The sequence below is a fragment of the Felis catus genome, chromosome C2 (genome assembly GCF_018350175.1).
Source record: "Felis catus isolate Fca126 chromosome C2, F.catus_Fca126_mat1.0, whole genome shotgun sequence".
NCBI classification, from domain to species: Eukaryota; Metazoa; Chordata; class Mammalia; order Carnivora; family Felidae; genus Felis; species Felis catus.
In genome coordinates this window covers 66,215,997-66,233,362 of record NC_058376.1, presented here as the reverse complement: position 1 = coordinate 66,233,362, position 17,366 = coordinate 66,215,997, and the positions used below count along the sequence as shown (strand labels likewise).

Below are 17,366 nucleotides of genomic sequence, written 5' to 3'. Positions count from 1 at the left end.
AGTATTTCAGTGCTGTGTTCCATGGAACAGTTTGGAAACATGGGTCAATTCTGAACAGATTTTCATAAGCAGAGTCCATTTACACCTGACTCCAGGTCTTAGTGGGTTGTTGAACCCACTTCCTAAACTAATGCAATTTCACTGAGAAGGCAGGGGAAGGCATGGGACCTATCTGGACCCCAGGGCCAGTCCAAGGGAAGATCCTTCTGGGAGTGACTCCATACTGGAGGCTGGTATGGCCATGTCCATATCTATCTAAATCTGGCTGGGGTATTTTTTGATTATCAACTCAAAGCACCCAGGAGTCTTCTCCTGGAGTTTTCACTTTTCCTATCCATTCTCAGCCCATCAGCAAGTCCTGCTGGCTCTACTGTCAGAATATATAACCTCCTCTTTGACTGTTATCAGTCTCCATTGCCACCATCCTACTCCAGGCCACCATCATTTTGTGCCCGGACTATTGCAGTAGCCTCTTAGCTGCTCACCCCTTTTTCCTTCACGCCTCTCTCCATCTACTTCTTTATATAGCAATCTTTGTGAAACACGTATCTGATCACCGTGTAAAAATCCTCCAGTGTTCCCCATTTCATTAAGAATAAAATACAAAGTTGTTATCAGTGCGTACAAGGTCATACATGCACTATGCTTTGCCTGCTTTTCCCAGCTAATCTCTCACTGCTTTCCCTGCTAGACCCTATGTTGCAGCTACACTGGGCTTTTTCTGTTCCAGGAACATAACAAATTTCACCCTGCTTCACAACCTTTGCACTTTTTTTCCTGCTATCTGAACTGCTCCTTTCATTCTTAGGTCTCAGCTCAAGAGAGCGTTCCCTCACTCAGTCTAAGGGGTGCCCCCTCTCCTAGACGTCTGTCAAACATATCCTATGTTCTAAATAATCATCACAATCTGAAACGACCTTGTTCATTGTGTTTCTTTTCACTCTCCTCTCTCTAGAATATGTACTTCTTCAAGATACAGTCCTTCTCCATCTCATTTACCAATGAATCCCAAGCACCTAGAACTGAATTTAGCAGATACCAGGTGCTCAGTAAATATTTGTTGAATTGATCCACTGGTCAAATGGGTTAATTAATGAATCCAAATATCTCCTACGTAATATGAGGAGATGCATGATGTCCTGCCTGTAATTTTTGATCTCCGTGTCAGATTCTGTAAATATTTGGCAGCTGGCAAGATGGTTGATAGCATCTGCCCATCAACACTTTGCTTAACGTTGGACATGGTAGTAGTGCTGGGCTTGCTTAGTCTGACACCTGGATTCTGATTCTCTCAGCTCCAGGTGAAGTTGGAATATAAGCAGAGGCTTACTGAATAGTAAGTATTTTTATTCTTTCCCTCCATGATCAGCAATTCTGATTTAACTGGGCATCGTTCCCAGAGTAAACTAATATCCCAAGGAATATAAAGTAAAGCATTAAATTAAATTCTGTTGTCGGTGGTTGTTTGTCCCAAAACCTCTGGTCACTTGTTTTCTGACCTCAACATTTGCTGAGACATTTGCTGAGATTTTTTGGGATCCTTTCTGCTCTTGCTCTGTCTCCTGTTCATTTGAATGGCAACTGTGCCATTGAATGGGCAAAACAATGTCATTGGATTTGCACATTAGATCTCAGAGGATCTTTTATCCTGGGGAAGGCTCCACCAAGGGCACAGCGATCAGCAGTAGGTCGGGTCTTAGGGAGTAGACACTCCTACTTACCTGCACCTTATTCTCTAATCCCTTGCTCTTGACCGTAGACCAGTTTCTTGACTTCCAGAGTATGTTGGCCACTTTTCAGTGCAGTCAGGGTAACCAAAAGCAGTTAAATACGTGGCATTTCTCTCGTGTTTAATCAGTTAAAAATGAAGAACAGAGCTTTGAGAACTAAACTGCTACATAATACTTAGTGTTTTTATTGCAAATGATAATCTGTAGCAACTAAGCTACTAGGTTTTTGTGTAGAGTTTCTAATGTAGTCCTTGGGGGAACACAAATTGAACAGAAAAGGAGGTCTTTGTACATTGTGGGTACGGTTTGAAAGTCTAGCAGGATTTTAATCTTTGCAAAAATAGGGAGCTTTGCTACAGTGGAGTCGAATACCTGGCAGTCTCTCATTGGTGGGCCCCCTGCTTCAGATACAGCCTGATTGGCCAGCACAAGTAGGTTTTACAGCTCCTTCCCCCAAGCTGTGACTTCCCTGCTCCAGGGAAAGAATGCAAGGCAGGAATGTCTCAAGAATAGAATGTGCATATTTTCGTTGACTTTAATCTCAAAGCACTAAAATTGTGTGTGTGTGTGTGTGTGTGTGTGTGTGTAAGTGTAATATTATTGAAAATTGACAGCAAGAACATGTAGCAGTTGAGCCAAAAAACTAAAAAAAAAAAAAAAGGTTTTGAGAAACATCCACTACATTGCCAAATTTATCCATGGTCTCTTATGCAAAAAAAAAAAAAAAAAAAAAAAAGAAGAAGAAAAGAAAAAAGAAGTAAGTATTAAGAGAAGTTTCAAAATACAAAGCCATGCAAAGTACAAAAGGAGGTGGCACATACTTTATTTTATAAAAGAGGCTAGAAGGGTCGAGTGACTCATCCATAGGCATTAAAAGCAGAGTCAGTTAAGCTTAAGTAGCCACGATGCCTGCCCGTTTTCAAAGGACTGGCTATTCACTACCTTACTGTCCTGGTCCCAGATGTAGCCCAGCATGCTGTCTTACCCAGGTGTGCAGATATCCATTGACTTCAACTATATACACCACTTACAAGACATTCCTCGTTAAAGAGAGTCTTACTCTTTCTACCTAAACTCTCCTCAATTCAGCCCTCGGTAATATGTCAGCTCTCGGAACTTATTAGAGCTGGGTTGTTCAGTAGGAAAAGCCACCAGCCACAAGTGGATGTTGAGCTCTTGCAGTGTGGCTAGTCCCATTAAGATGTGCTATAAGTATACAATGCATGCCAGGTATCGAACTGCATATGAAATTAAAGCATGTAAAACGTCTCCCTAATTGGTTACATGCTGAAATGGTAATATTTTGGCTATATTGGCTTAAGTAAAACAAATTATTAAAATAATTATTTCTTCTGACTTTCTAAAATTTTGCTCGAAATTTGCAAATCTTCTGTGAGACTGGTATTACATTTCTGTTGGACACTGCTGCTTTAGAGACTTGTCACTTAACTGTGTATCACATGTAGTTCCACCAATGCCTGGAGTTGTTACTTATTAGATTGTGTTGTTATTAAAATTCCATGTATTTGCGCCCCATCTCCTCGTCTAAACTGTCAGCAGCTTAGGGACATGGGCTGTGCTACCATGTGACTTTCTTAAGGACATGTGGCTTTCTTCCTTGAGACCCCAGCATCCAACCTGATGTTTGGTATTTTGTCGTTCAGTTACTTGCTTGGAAATAGGTTTTGTCCAATTCTACTTTGGACAATGCTAAGGAAGTGCAGATTAATTTGTGTTTGCAGTGTTGCTTTTTTTCAAAGGCACTGATTTTATGTAGTTCTTAATTTGTTCCAGAAAGGTTAATATTCCTCTAAACTGGACTCTTAAAATCCAGGGGACCTGCAGTGGATGTCAAAACTTCCCGGCACACGTACCCAGCAGAGAGCAGTGCTGTTCATTGATGATCACAGGTAGTAAGGAGCTCCTTATTGCCTCCCAGAAATCTTGGGGAAGCTCCACATTAAGCTCAGAGATTTGCACCCTACTGTCTAGGACCTGTCTGCATTTAGGTCAGGCAAGTAAGACAAGATAGCCCCAGTGGCTCCCAGCCTTGAGCCAAGGTTGAGAGAAGAGGACCATTACTAGTCACGGTTGTCCTGTAACTGCCAGGAACTTTTATAAAATAGCTGTGATTCCCAAAGTCCCTGAGAAGCTACTAGGGGATGCACCCTGGGTGGGCCTTACACTCTAAACATTCCACAGTTTTGTAACTGAGCTGTCACTGAACCACATTCTCATAATTTCTGGGCTGGTTATATTCTGCCTAAAATACAGTCATTTCTGCTGGTTCCCTGGGAGAGTTTAAACCTTCTCTGGGTTTTGTGACCACAGAATCCTGAGCCACTGTTTTTGATTCAGTTGTTAAGGAATGTGTAAGAATGCACACCTGAAAACCTCCCCTCTTCAGGCAGAGATTTATGAGGTCTCTCTGCTGTGGAGTGATCCCAGTCTATTGACTACACTATTGCCATAAATCCATAGAGAATCATCTCTCTTTGGCAATAATGCGTGAAATGAATGTTTTTCTCTTTAGAGAAGCAGTTGGAAGGATTTGTAATGACCAAGATTTTGAAGGAAAGCGGTCCTGTTTGCCCAGGTTCCCCAGCTTTGCAGAGCAGAACCCCACGAACATCCTCATATGGCAGTTGAATCAAGGGAGATTAAGGTTGCAAGGGGGAAGCACATGCCCAAAGTAGTACTTTCTTTGAGTTTCTCATCTTTCCTAGGTTATGTCCTAGGAAAATCAAGTCCCCAAATCTGTAGCTGGGCTTCTGGGGGCTCATAGACACCAGGTTAGAATTTTCACTCTGTAAATAAAACTAGTAATTTTTCCCCTTAGGTAGCCTGTTAATTAAGGTGGCCAGATGTCACAGTTTATGCCTATTGTCCAAGTATGTCTGTTTTAAAGGTCCCATTTTGATTTCAAAAATATTCCAATTTGGCTGATAAAATGTTTGGTTGCCCTACTAAGAGCAGACATTCTTCTGCTCAAGCTCACATACCCCTACTTGTCCTGTGGTACCCACCCAGCATCCGCCTCATGCAGGAACTAGACTCCTTAGTGATATGTAAAGTAAGCTTGCAGCTTCCCCTGCTGATCCCCACACTAAGATCTAGAAAGCTCCTGGGACCAGAGACTGCCCAGAGAACAATATCATCTGCACACATCCTCCCAAGAATTGACTTCTCCTTAATTCCTTCCTTCAGATGCCATCTGAAGGGAGTGCTTCATCTACATTTGGAATGGCTCTGGGTGTGTATCTGGGGTGTAGGAAGTGGGGGTGAGGAGGAATTGGATGGGGAGGGTCCTCAAGAGTGTAGGATTGGGCAAGGGGGAGAAACAGACCCTGCCCGTGGATCCTGAGGATGATAAACACCACCTGCCTCTGGCATTTCCTTGGAAGACTGTATTCCTCGGACTCCAGGTTCTCCTGGCCGACAGTTGCCATGGCAACAGTGTCTTAAGAACTTGTAATTACATCTGTCTGCTTCTCCTAGAACCATACCAAGCCACACATATGGTGACTTCATTTAGCATGGAGTTTCTTGCTGGGTTTTAACCCCTTATGCATTCCACAGGCTGGAGAATAATTGCTGGGATGCTGGAAACTTAACAGCTGCTTTGCAGCCACACTGCCCCCAGAGTCCCAGGACTTTGTGTTTTTATTTATTTACTTTTTGTTTGTTTTTTAAAAAAAATTTTTTTAACGTTTATTTATTTTTGAGACAGAGAGAGACAGAGCATGAACAGGGGAGGGGCAGAGAGAGAGGGAGACACAGAATCGGAAGCAGGCTCTGGGCTCTGAGCCATCAGCCCAGAGCCCGACACAGGGCTCAAACTCACCGACCGTGAGATCGTGACCTGAGCTGAAGTCGGAGGCTTAACCGACTGAGCCACCCAGGCGCCCCTGTCTGTGTTTTTAAAGTAGACTCCCACTGTTATGCTCTGCTGGGTCTCTGGGTCTCTCTGCTCCATTTTGTTCCCGTCAACCCTAACCTCCCTGCTATCTTCCCTCTTGCCCCCTCCGTCTGTCAAATGGTCTCAGCTCTTGGTTGGACATCACAGTTCTTTTTAAGATGCCCAGCACCCTGGGAACTAAAACAGTTGGGCACAGCAATAGCCTAGCCCTTCCAACTCGCATTGCAGTGTATTCCAGCCTGCTGTAAGGTCAGCCTCATAGATGAGCCAGAAGGGAGTGGTTGGAAACCTCCAGAACATGCTGGCACACGGGGGAGGGGTAGAATAAGGCAATTTATTCTTTCTCATGTTTAGGGAGACTGACCATGTACCTTCTACCTCCCTTCTACTTCATACGACAATGTAGGAATAGGATTCCTGAGGAGAGTGAGCATAAAACAGCTGCCTTGCCTCATTTCACAATTAGGCCTATTTTCACAATTTCTCTTGGCCTGTCATCCTTGCTTATTTTTGTCTCTACTTCTCCCTTGTGTAGGTCATCAAGGTGTGAGGCTGCTCTGTGATGACCCCCACCCTACACTCTGAAGCCCCACACAATTTTGCCTTCCCATGAGGTACCCTGCATTGCCACATTGCCTCCTCTTCCATTCTCCCCCAAGCACGTTGTCATTCCTTCAGCATATCTGCTGGATTATACATTAATTGTGAACAAAGGAAATGACTGAAAGCCATTTCAGTCCCCCATTGCTCTCCTGTCCACCTCACCATCACGCACGCGCGCGCGCACACACACACACCCCAGTGTCTTTCTGTGGGTCTAAGATAATCTCTCATTAGGGAATTCCAGGCTGAATATTTATTGCCAGGTGAAGAAGGGTGGTGTCTTTAGGCTATTTCCCGAAAAAACCTGATCCTAAAAGGGGGCAGCCCCAGGAGAGGAATTGGCCCAGGGGGCTTTGTGACCCTGCCGTAGGGCCTTAGGGTTGTGTGTCTCAGTCACCCTTTGATACTTTCAACAAAGGTCGCTTGAGTGGCACAGGGCACTATGCCAGGACCAAGCCTTGTCCTCTAAGGGTTTAGCTGGGAAGCCAAACTCTGCATAATCAATTAAATTTTCTAAAAAGTGATCAAAATGAGTTCAGAGATGGATGGAGCAATTCATACCAGTCAAGAGGGAAAGGTCACCGAGGTTGGAGTTGTGGAACTTGAGCTGAGCTTTGAAGGACAGGAAGAATTTGTGTAATTCAGACAATCAATCAGCCTTCCCAGATGGTGACATTATTTTCTTAGCTGGTCTTGTGGGACATTCTCTGCCCATTTGAAGGTTAAAGAAGCATCTGATAATCCCTCATGGTGCTGACATTTTCAAAGGGTAATGAGTTTTCATTTCAAAATGTAGGACCTCAGGTGCCCTGTACCCTTCAGTTTGGCCTGCCGCTGCTACCTGCTGTACTCACAGATAACCTCCTAAACCTTCCTGTAGCCAGAGGACTTTAGAAGTGAGGGTTACTGGAGGTGAGGAGGTCAAGGATCTTGAGCCCACATAAACAATGAAATCACCCAGGAGACAGGAAGAAGACTGAGTCACTGCCAAAGTTAATGTGGCAGTGTTAAATGCGGCCAAGTAGATTTCAGTAGCCATCTGAATCAATGCCAGGTCATGCGGACCACCTTGGGGAATAGTGGGTTAACTGTCAGTTTTAGGGGGAGCCACATGCAGATTGGGATAATGGAAAGGAGCTGCAGATGTGGGGACTGTTCTCCGGCTTGGGGAAGGAACCCACGTTCTCTGCACACTGGATTCCTTCTCTAGTATGTGGTATCGGGAACTACCCAGAGTCTACCTAAATTCAGTAGAGCCCAGGGAAAAAGGAATGGAGAGGAGAACTTGTAGCTCTTAGCCTATATCCATACCTCTTTTGCTTTCTACCAAAGCAGGAATAAATCCTACATTCCACTCAGAAGTTCAAAGAATGTGAATCCTGTTTGGTTCAGTGCTTGGGGAACCTTGGGGAGGTGGAGAGTTGGCTTGGGATGGAGCGTCGGGAATGCTTGGGGATGTGCAGGGATGTTGATCCAGATGTGGTTAGCACTGCAGGGGACGCTTCCAAAACCAGTTCTCTCGGAGCTCTCCCATAGCTGCCCTGGAGCTGTCTCCCCTCTTAGTGGAGGGTATTGGGATTTAGGTGTGGGGTGTTTTCTTAACTTTTAATCAACCATTTGCCTTGAACTACATGTGGAAATAATTAGAGCATGGATGCTGAGTAAATGTGAGCCCTGGCAGTCCCAGACATACTTCAGTGACAGGTTCTTGGCAGGAATGAAGAATTGTGAATCTCATGTGAATTTCCTTTAGCCATTCTCTCCCTTTTCTTCTTGCAAGGCAAACACAGATAGAATAAAAATGTCATTTAATGGCATTCAAAGGGAGAAGAGGGTTCCAAGCAGTTAACCAAGAGTGAAATCAGGCCACTCAATTGGGGTCCCATTGCTACTCCTCTGATTTCCTCTGTCATGACCCAGGAGAGAATGAAAAGGCATTGCTTACAAAAATTCTTTAATTCCTCCACTCAGACCAACTTTAATTGGTCAACTTTAATTCCTCCACTCAGACCAAACAAAGACTTGAGACACTCTCAGGAGACTATCCATAACCAGTCTCTAGTTTGGGTGTCTACGTTAACTTCCTTGAGAGATTAAAGTTTGATACTCAGGAACATCTGAAATGGCAAATTTCTGTGATTTCTAGTTAAGAGAATCTTAACAGTTTAAGGGACATGGGCATCATCTACAATTCTTTCCTTTTATAGATGGGGAAACTGAGGCCCCTTTCTCGGGTGTCTTGCCCTAAGTCACACAGTGTTGGAAGCAGAGAGACATGTGTCCAGGGCCTCTCTCCAGGTTCCTGTATCAGTTCTCGTTACATAGGACCTCACTGCCTCTGTCTGGTCTGGCCTCTGGTTCAGGTTTCCACAGAGGTTTAAAGGTTGTGTTGTGTTGTGTTTTTTGCTGTCTCATTCCAACATTTGCCAAATCATTTCTCATACAATGGCATTCATCACCTGTTTCATCACCATCCAGCTCTCTAGATGTCCTGATTTTGCTTCCAGTTTTCTGAATGTGCTTGCTTTGCTTTCTTGGCTGCTTTGCCCTCAGAGCCCTCGTAACAGTTGTGCAGGCTGCTCACTGCATGGGGAGGTGAAGGGGGCTGAAGTCCAACCTGCACTGATTACTGAGCCCTGTAGCCTGGTCTGGGGTCGCATCTGCCCAGAGGGGAAGGCACCTTCTCTGGCTTGCAGAGAGCCCCCATGTGGGCTGCTAGCAACCTGTTCTTCCTGCTTCTTGGCCACCCTTAGCCCTCCATTTCCACCCTTTCTTCCTGAGCTCGTGTGTTCTCTTGGCCCTGTTTCTTATTCCTACATGGATCATGACCAGATGTGCTTCTATAATCCTTTATTTTCAACTGTCAGTGGGATGTTTTACTGTTGCCTTAGACTTAAAGTCCATAACTGACTCATCATCACTGACCCCTTCCCCGCTCAGCCCCTGCCTGGTCTCCATCTCTGGCAGACACACTAGCAAACTTCCATACCCTCAAAGCCAATGATCTTGGTTCCCTGGTTTCTCACCTTCCTCTCTCCTATCTGGTCTGTGGCCAGACCTCACTGTTCTTTAGGACTTTTCTCCTGAATTCCCTCCTTTCTCTGTATCTATGCCACCACCATACACGAGACTTTCATCATCCCCGGCACTTGCTACCTTGTTTCCTTGTGCCCCCAAATTCTTCCTCACCCACTTCTCCCCATGTACCACTGCTGAACTGGTCCTAAGACCCTCCTGCTCAAAAACCTACAGTTTTCCTATCCAGATCCTACCACTTTTTAGGGCTCACTTGAGTCCCCCTCTCATCCTTGAAGCTCCATCTCCTAGATCCAACCTCCTTTACTCAGGGCTGTGCTGATCTGCATTTCTGAGTTTCATCGCCCTGATGAGGTTAGAAACTCCTGTGAAGGTAGAGGCCATGTCCTGTCCTCCTTCAGGGTTTATTGCATGGAGCTTGCATCACCCTGGTCACAGGCTGTTATCCTTCTTGTGTTTTCACAGGCATTTATCACATAGGCTTTCTAATAGATTTTAGTTACTTGCCCTGGCCTTTACTGAAGAAGACTGAAGGACTATCCATACCACCTACATTATCCTTTAAAGTGGTCAAGACTTGGGGCGCCTGGGTGGCTCAGTTGGTTAAGTGTCCAACTGTGATTTCGGCTCAGGTCATGATCTCACAGTTTGTGAATTGGAGCCCCACATTGGCCTCTGTGCTGACAGTGCAGAGTCTGCTTCAGATTCTCTGTCCCTCCCCAACCCCGGTCTCTGCCCCTTCCCCGTGCATGTGCACACATGCACACGTGCTCTCTCCGTCTCTCTCCCTCTCAAAAATAACATTAAAAAAACTTTTTTTTAAATAAATAAGTAGGGGAACCTGGGTGGCTCAGTCGGTTAAGCATCCAACTTTGGCTCAAGTTGTGATCTCATCATTCATGGGTTGGAGCCCCATGTTGTGCTCCGTGCTGACAGCTCAGAGCCTGGAGCCTGCTTCGGATTCTGTGTCTCCCTCTCTCTCTCTCTGCCCCTCCCCTGCTCATACATCCATCTCTCAAAAATAAATAAACGTTAAAACTAAAAAAAATAAAGTGGACAAATCTTAAAGGCAGGTGGTTGGAGGATGGAAAATGAATACCATGATCAAACTTATCAGACTAATTCAGGGCAAAAAGTGGTTTGGCTTGAAAGGTCTCACCAAGGAATTCTAAAGACACTGAAGTGTTCAATTGTAGAACTAGGGGCCTTACAAAAAGACAGGATATCTTGGGAGCTCCCAGGGATCACTCAGAACTGTAGACAGATGCTGGGGAGCCTGCTATACCGTGTCCGTCAGACTGGAGTCCCTGGGTGTGCCTAAGTTGGAGAGACAGCATGGTGCTCCCCTGGGACACTCCAGCACATCAGTGTGGCCCATGCTCTGAATGCATGAGACCAGAAGTGCCTTCCTGGCGTGCTGGAGGCAGAGGCTCCTCACTGCCAACGGGGATGAATCCTCAGATCTGGTAGACCCATGTGAGATTTTTCTCAGTCCTGCGTGAACGGGCTTAACATATTTCTAACTCATGTTTATTAAATGCTGCTATTCTTCTACTATGACTAGACAAGGCCATTACAGCAGACTTAACTCACCCTCATGTAGAAACCATCACCTTGTTTGCCATGCTGGGGCTGGGCTGCCTCAAGGAAGGTCTATGTATAGGAGTGGGTGGCATTCCAGAGATAGTGAATATGCAGCTGGGAAAGTGACAGGGCTCCCCTAGGAAGATGGCAGTCTAGATCCTTCCCTTTGACAAGGCAAACACGTAGAGAGTGTGACAGCATCTGTAAGATAATAAAGACAGTGGTTAAGGTAAACAGCCTTGTCCCATTTGAAATTTGAAAGTAGTAATTTCCAGACACAAAATACATTATCACGTAATGAGAAGAAAATGTCAAGAACATGTTATCCCATAAGCTGTGATAGAAGCTAAACATAGGAATTAATACAAGGGAGAATTAGGTAATTTTTTTTTTTTAATGTTTACTTTTGAGAGACAGAGAGAGAATGGGGGAGGGGCAGAGAGAGGGGGAGACAGAGGATCTGAAGCAGGCTCTTTGTTGACACCAGTGAGCCCCATGTGGGGCTCAAACTCACCAACTGTGAGACCATGACCTGAGCCCAAATCAGGCAACTGACTGAGCCACCCAAGTGCCCCAGAATTAGGTAATTCTTAAATGACAGGTCCATAATAGTTTTTTTTTTTTTTTTTAATCTTAAAGCTAATACTCTTGGGGAGATGCATCCCTTATTTTGATGTCATAAAGACCAGCCACTCCTTCCCCCAGACATCCTGACATCCTGGCCACCGACATTGACACTAACTTGAGCAAATCGCCAGTAAAATTTAATGTAAAAAGCATTTACTGTGGATTTTCTCAGGCAGGGCACTGTGGTGAGTGTGTCAGAAGCCAAAATGTGCAGACACTTGGAGTTCAATTGAGATAAGTTATACATGTATAAAATATTAAAGAGGGCTCCAGTAGACTAAAAGCCCCAAAGCCTTCTTGTTTATGAAGAACATAATAGGGTTGATGGAGAGTCAGATTTACCGTGAGCTAATCAAGCTTTAGTTTCAGACATTACACACAAGGCCCCTTCCCAAGGCCCTGTGCCCAATTTTACAGTCATAATCGTGTGTTCTTTTTCTCATGGGGGCTGTCTCAAATTGTTTGAGCTTACCAGGCTCCTCAGAACCTGGATCTGGCCGTGTTGCATTAACCTTGAGGTGAGGGCCTGGTTGTGAGCACAAATACACGAGGCACACCGTTCCTGCAGATGCAGAGGCCTCTGCCATGTGCATCAGAACAGCTGCTAGAAATTGCTACTCCTTTCAGCTCTTTCCTTAGGATATGTGGGATGCAGCAACATGTTCCTTTTCAGAGAAAAAGAATTGGAGAGACTTGAACAGGGTCACGTGGTGCTCCAGCTAGATTTCAAGGTCCTGAAGAGGTTTGGCTTTCTCAAGCTCTCCAGCCTGTACTACTGGGTTCCATTCCAGAACACCGGCTAGGAGCAGCCAGCGTCCCACCCTGTGCCCCACCCAGGCCTCCTCCTGCTCTCCCCAGTTCTGTGAATTCCTTTGTCCCAAGCTCCATGGTGCTCAGCGTATCTGAGGGGCCCTGGTGTTCCTGTGAAGTTTCCATGACTAATTCTGGCAAAGCAAGGAGAGCCTTTCTCACGTCAACAAAGCCGCTCTGTCACAAAATAGTGGCAAGTGGAGCCAAAATTCCACCTTGGCATAAGTAGGACTGTTTTTTTTTTGTTTTTGTTTTTTTTAAAGAAAGTTGGGAAGGAAGAAAAGGATTGGGGGTACACAGCTGACCCAGTTCACTTTAGTGAAATAATGATATATTAAGCTGACAGTTTTATGGTTTTGCTTACAAGCTTCCTCCCTTGCCAAAGCACAGTGTTCTTCCAGAAAATGATTTTTACTTTAGAAGACTTTTTTTCTTTAAACATTCAAAGTGTAGTTTATGTTCAGCCTTAATGCTAGTCGGCCCGGAGTCTCAGGCACACCATCACCTCTACTGGTGGTTTTGCAAATAACTTGCTTTGCTCTTTGTTTGCAAAGGATCTTTTTAAATTGCAAAACTAATTGATTTTTTTAGACCTTGGATCCATGACAATATCTTTTCTAGCTTTGATTTGTAATGAGGCAAAGTGGTTTGTGGAAAGAGGGCTGGAATTAGGACACCTAGGCCAGGACCCAGCTCTGCAACTGTGAGGTCTTGGACCAGTCACACGTAGCCCTGAGCCTCAGTTTCTTCTTCATCATTGGATGTTAAGTCTGGCAGTGTCTTAAGAGCTAACCCCTGCCTGCCGATCCTAAAGAGTTTTGAGAATCAAAAATGATAGTAAAAATTACAGATGAATCAAACTTGCTGTGCAAGTATCAAGTATCATTATTACCATGCAATGACTGACAGTTGCTCAGGGAGGAAGTTTTTCCCCAGTGAAAGTTAGCAATGTTCCCAGGCCATCTTTTACCAAGGGGAGTTTGCATTATGAACAAAGCGTGACTGGCGATGCATAATGAAAATAGCACAGCAGCAGGTCAGGAAGATGAGGCAGAAAGTCAAAGCTAGAAACCCAATGTTTCTCCATTGGAAGCAAGTATACAGTTGACTTTTATCAACATGTCAGTGTTCACACCCTCAGAACATGCCCCCTGACCCCATTCAGTCAATCACGTTTTCATAAGTACACTCAGACTTAGAGATTCATACATTGTGACCTCACACTCCTAGAGCATATCCATATGACAGTGTGGTTGTCTATACATAGATGAAATTCTAATACAGGCTTGGGACCTCATTCTTAAAAGAACTGCATTGTGCTGTGCAGCCTCTACCTATGCTAGCCCTTGTAGCTGTCCCCTCTGCCCATACCTTATTCCCTTGATTGTTCCCTCCCTGCGAGGGAATATCAAGGCTTCTGATTCAGGCTGACCTGTCTTCCAGTCCTGAGTCAGTCTCTCCCTCATCATGTGGCCTCTGTATGTCACCGAGCTTTTCTGAATCTGTTAGATAGGAATAAAACTATGGAAACTTGTGCAGAGGACAAGTGAGGACAGAGATATCTGTGAAGAGCCTCACTCAGTTGTAGGTGCTCTAATTAATATTAGCATTGGACCCTAGGTCCTTGTCACCCCCACTAGTTCACTGTCTTTCACCTGGCGGGTTCCCTTGCCTCCAGCCTCCATCCAGGCTGCCCTGCACTTTAGTTAAAATTTCTGAGTTGGAAGGGACCAGACACAAATTAATATTCCAAAGCACCACCTTCACCATGTCACCTGCTGCCCTGCCTCTTTTCTGCCTTACTCACTACACCCCTGCCCACCAGACAGCCATTGATTGCCCTGTTCCATGAGCATGTTTATGCCGTGAGCATGTTCTCGCAAGATGTTCTCCACTCAGCAGAGGGGTAAGACCATCTACCATGCTCAGGAACTTTCTGGGAGCCCCAGGGTTGCTCCTGACCTCCCATTCCCCGAGAAAGGGCTTGGATAAGGGCTTTCAATGCCACACAGAGGCCACCTCTAGGTAGAAAATTTTCATTGTTTTTTTCTGCATTATAGCACACCTGTGAATGGTAAGAACTGGGGAGGATTGGGAGCTTTGGGTAGGACACTCTTTCCCAAGTCAGCAAAAATTTGGTTTTCTGTACCGCTGCCTGTGCCTGTGGGGTGCTTGCCTCACCCCGCTGTCCCACCTCCTGCTCCACATCTCCTGGGCTGGGAGGGTAGAACTGCAGGAGCCAAGGCTGCATCTCTGCATTGCGGCTTTGAGTTCTCCAAGACAAAGAGAGAGATTGCCACCTATTGACAGATGTGCCACCTGCAAAGAGGAATGCTTGTGTGACTGGCGCTGCCCCCTTTCTCTTTGGTCTCAAACGGGAAGGAATCTGGGTTTTTTCCATTCACTCAGTCCTTGTGCTCTCAGTAGTATCGTTTCTGGGTAACAGAGGCTGGGTGGGGACCTGACCACCAAGGTGGTATCGGGCGCTCCATGAGGAAATTGAGAATCAGTGACAACGGCAGCTTTCAGCTGTACAGCAGGCAGTTCATCTCCTTTAATGCTCACACACCCCTCGCAGGGATTAGTGTTCCCATTTCACACATGAGGAAACTGAGGTTTAAAGAAAGTACGTTGCCCACGGCCATGGCAAATAAGGAGCAGAGGCGGGATGTGGGAGCTCAAATCCAGCTCTCTAGCTACTCTTAAGCACTTTCTCATATTTGCTAATTATGTAAATCACCTTCCTGTCCTAATCTCTTTAAACCTTTAATTTTCTGGATATGAAAGTAAATCAAATATAAAGGAGCTGCTTTCCCTTTGGTTGGGTAGAATCCTAGCACTATCATTTTCTAGTTATTTAACCTCAAAGGCTTAAGTTCCATCATTGGTAAAATGGGGAGAGTTATGATGTCTAACTTGTGGTGTTATCATAGGGCTTACATAAGATAACATAGAATCAAAATCACTTAGAATGCCAGGTATTTATAAATGGGAACTTAATCACCTGTTGTCTAGATCCAGGTTGGAATACTGGCTCCTCTCATTTTTAGCATTAGGACCTTTGGGCAAGTTACTTGACCTTCCTGATCTTCAGTTTCCTCATCTATAAAATGAGGTTAATAATATACATTTCCTTGCAATGTTGTTCGTACAGTAAGATGAAATCCTAAGTGTGAAACATTTTGCAAATTTTAATTGTACTATTCAAATATTAGATTTTACGTTTTAAATAAGAGTGTTTCTTCAAATGATTTTTGAGAACTACTGACTTGGTTTGAATTCAACCTGGAAGTCAAAGCTTTACTCCTTAATACTCACTAAAAACAACAACATAAGATAAAAGGAACTCTCTACATGCCACGGGCTACTGTGCAGGAAGCTCTCTGCTTGCTTTTCAGTTTATGATGCCCTTCCAAATATACTATTGCATCTTCACGAGGCAGGGCTGGTATTTACCCCTATTTTACAGATGAGGAAACTGAGGTTCAAAGAATTAAAGTGGCTATGGACAGACATATAGCTAAGTGGTAAAGGTCTGCTGGTGGAGCTGTATACTGGTGTGTTGTTTGAGTGTAGATGTATGTCTGAGCGTGCCTTTTTAGGAATGTATTTGTGGTATCTCTTGGTTCGAGTGTTGTTTCATGAGGGGGAGAGAACAAGGTAGTCTTATCTGAGATTTTGTTACACTGGTCAGCAGCAGCCTTTTCCTCTTCCTTTTTAGAGCTGCTTTCCCTTCCCAGGCACAGTTATGAGCGCCCTGATCAGAGAATATATGCTTGATTTTATCTCCACACCCAGTTTAGGAAACAACAGCTATCCAGTCATCCCAGCCTTTTGGGGATTACTTCCTCTTTTTTTTTTTTCCCCTGCCTGCCAGCTTTATTGAATTTTCCTTAGCAACACCCCCAAAAAAGAATGGGTTTAGCAACAGCATATGAACCAATGAAATGTGAGCATGGCAAGAGTTTCTCGACCAATGGGATCCCTGCATGACAGGCAAGATGGCTCAGCAGAGAAAATAATACCCTGGAGTTTGCAAAGCAGCCTCCAGGTGGCAGCAGACTAGCTGTATTGGGTGCAGTCCTCAGCTTTCAGCATCTACTTTGTTTTTTGTTTTCTTTGACCTATTCTTAGATATGAAACATTTACGGACTACAAGAATTTTAGTATTACAAGCTTTGTGTGTGTGAGTTCTCTGCATGACATGGTAGACATGGTCTGAGGGGTGGGATCTGAGGTTCCATCTCTGCCTTTACTGACCCCGCCACAGCTCTTGTCATTTTTGTTGGTTTTGTCACAGCTAGTGCTACCCCAGTGGGTGGGAGCCCGGAGGCCTTTCGTGACTGCCTGCTCAGCAGTCAGACAGAGGCTGGAAGAATCACATTCTCCTTTGTTCAACCACCACTGCTGCTGGCCTGTGTGACAAATGAGGTGGGGCTGCCTTTTAGCCACTAATTAACGTGAGGGAAGGAATGTGTCACTGACAGATTAGTGTCTACATACGCTCTCCTTTTCAGTGGCATAGACTGGGACTGTTCCCTGCCTGTAGGTTCTGCTGAGCAGGAATGACTGACCTTAAGTGGTTTGAGGATAATTCTACTGGCTCTCCAATGGTTTGGCCCTCTTGGTCTTGAAGCCAGAGGCAGACGTGGACAGGGTCTGAACAAGACCATACTGAATAATAGCAAAGGCATGTTTCTGATGGTTTAGTTATCCTTTTGCCTTTTGAAATGATCTTACCTTTAATATCACTCACTACTCAGTGAGATTTTGGTCCTTCAGATATACATATTTCTCTCCATGTTTCTACTTCTCCCTGGCTTACTCTTCTCATTCTTTAGGAATTAGTCAAGGCGGCCTATCTTCAGAAAGTCTCATTTGGGTCTTGCCCTCCTTTCCTTCTCTGGCTGCTGGTGTTCCTGTTGCTGCACTTCTCTGTTGCTTGCTAAATGTCTCTTGATTTGTGAGTTTCCTCAGAGAGTCATGGAGCTTCTTGAGGACAGAGTCGGTGCCTGTATAGCTATATACTGTAGTGTTGACGTTTAAGGACTGTTCGA

The 17,366-nt window shown here is 44.8% G+C and overlaps 1 protein-coding gene across 1 annotated transcript in view; it reads left to right on the top strand.

Annotated features, from left to right (window-relative positions):
* Positions 1 to 17,366, top strand: part of FSTL1 (follistatin like 1) — a 54,296-nt gene that overhangs the window by 16,677 nt on the left and 20,253 nt on the right. The gene's annotated exons all lie outside the window — the stretch shown is intronic.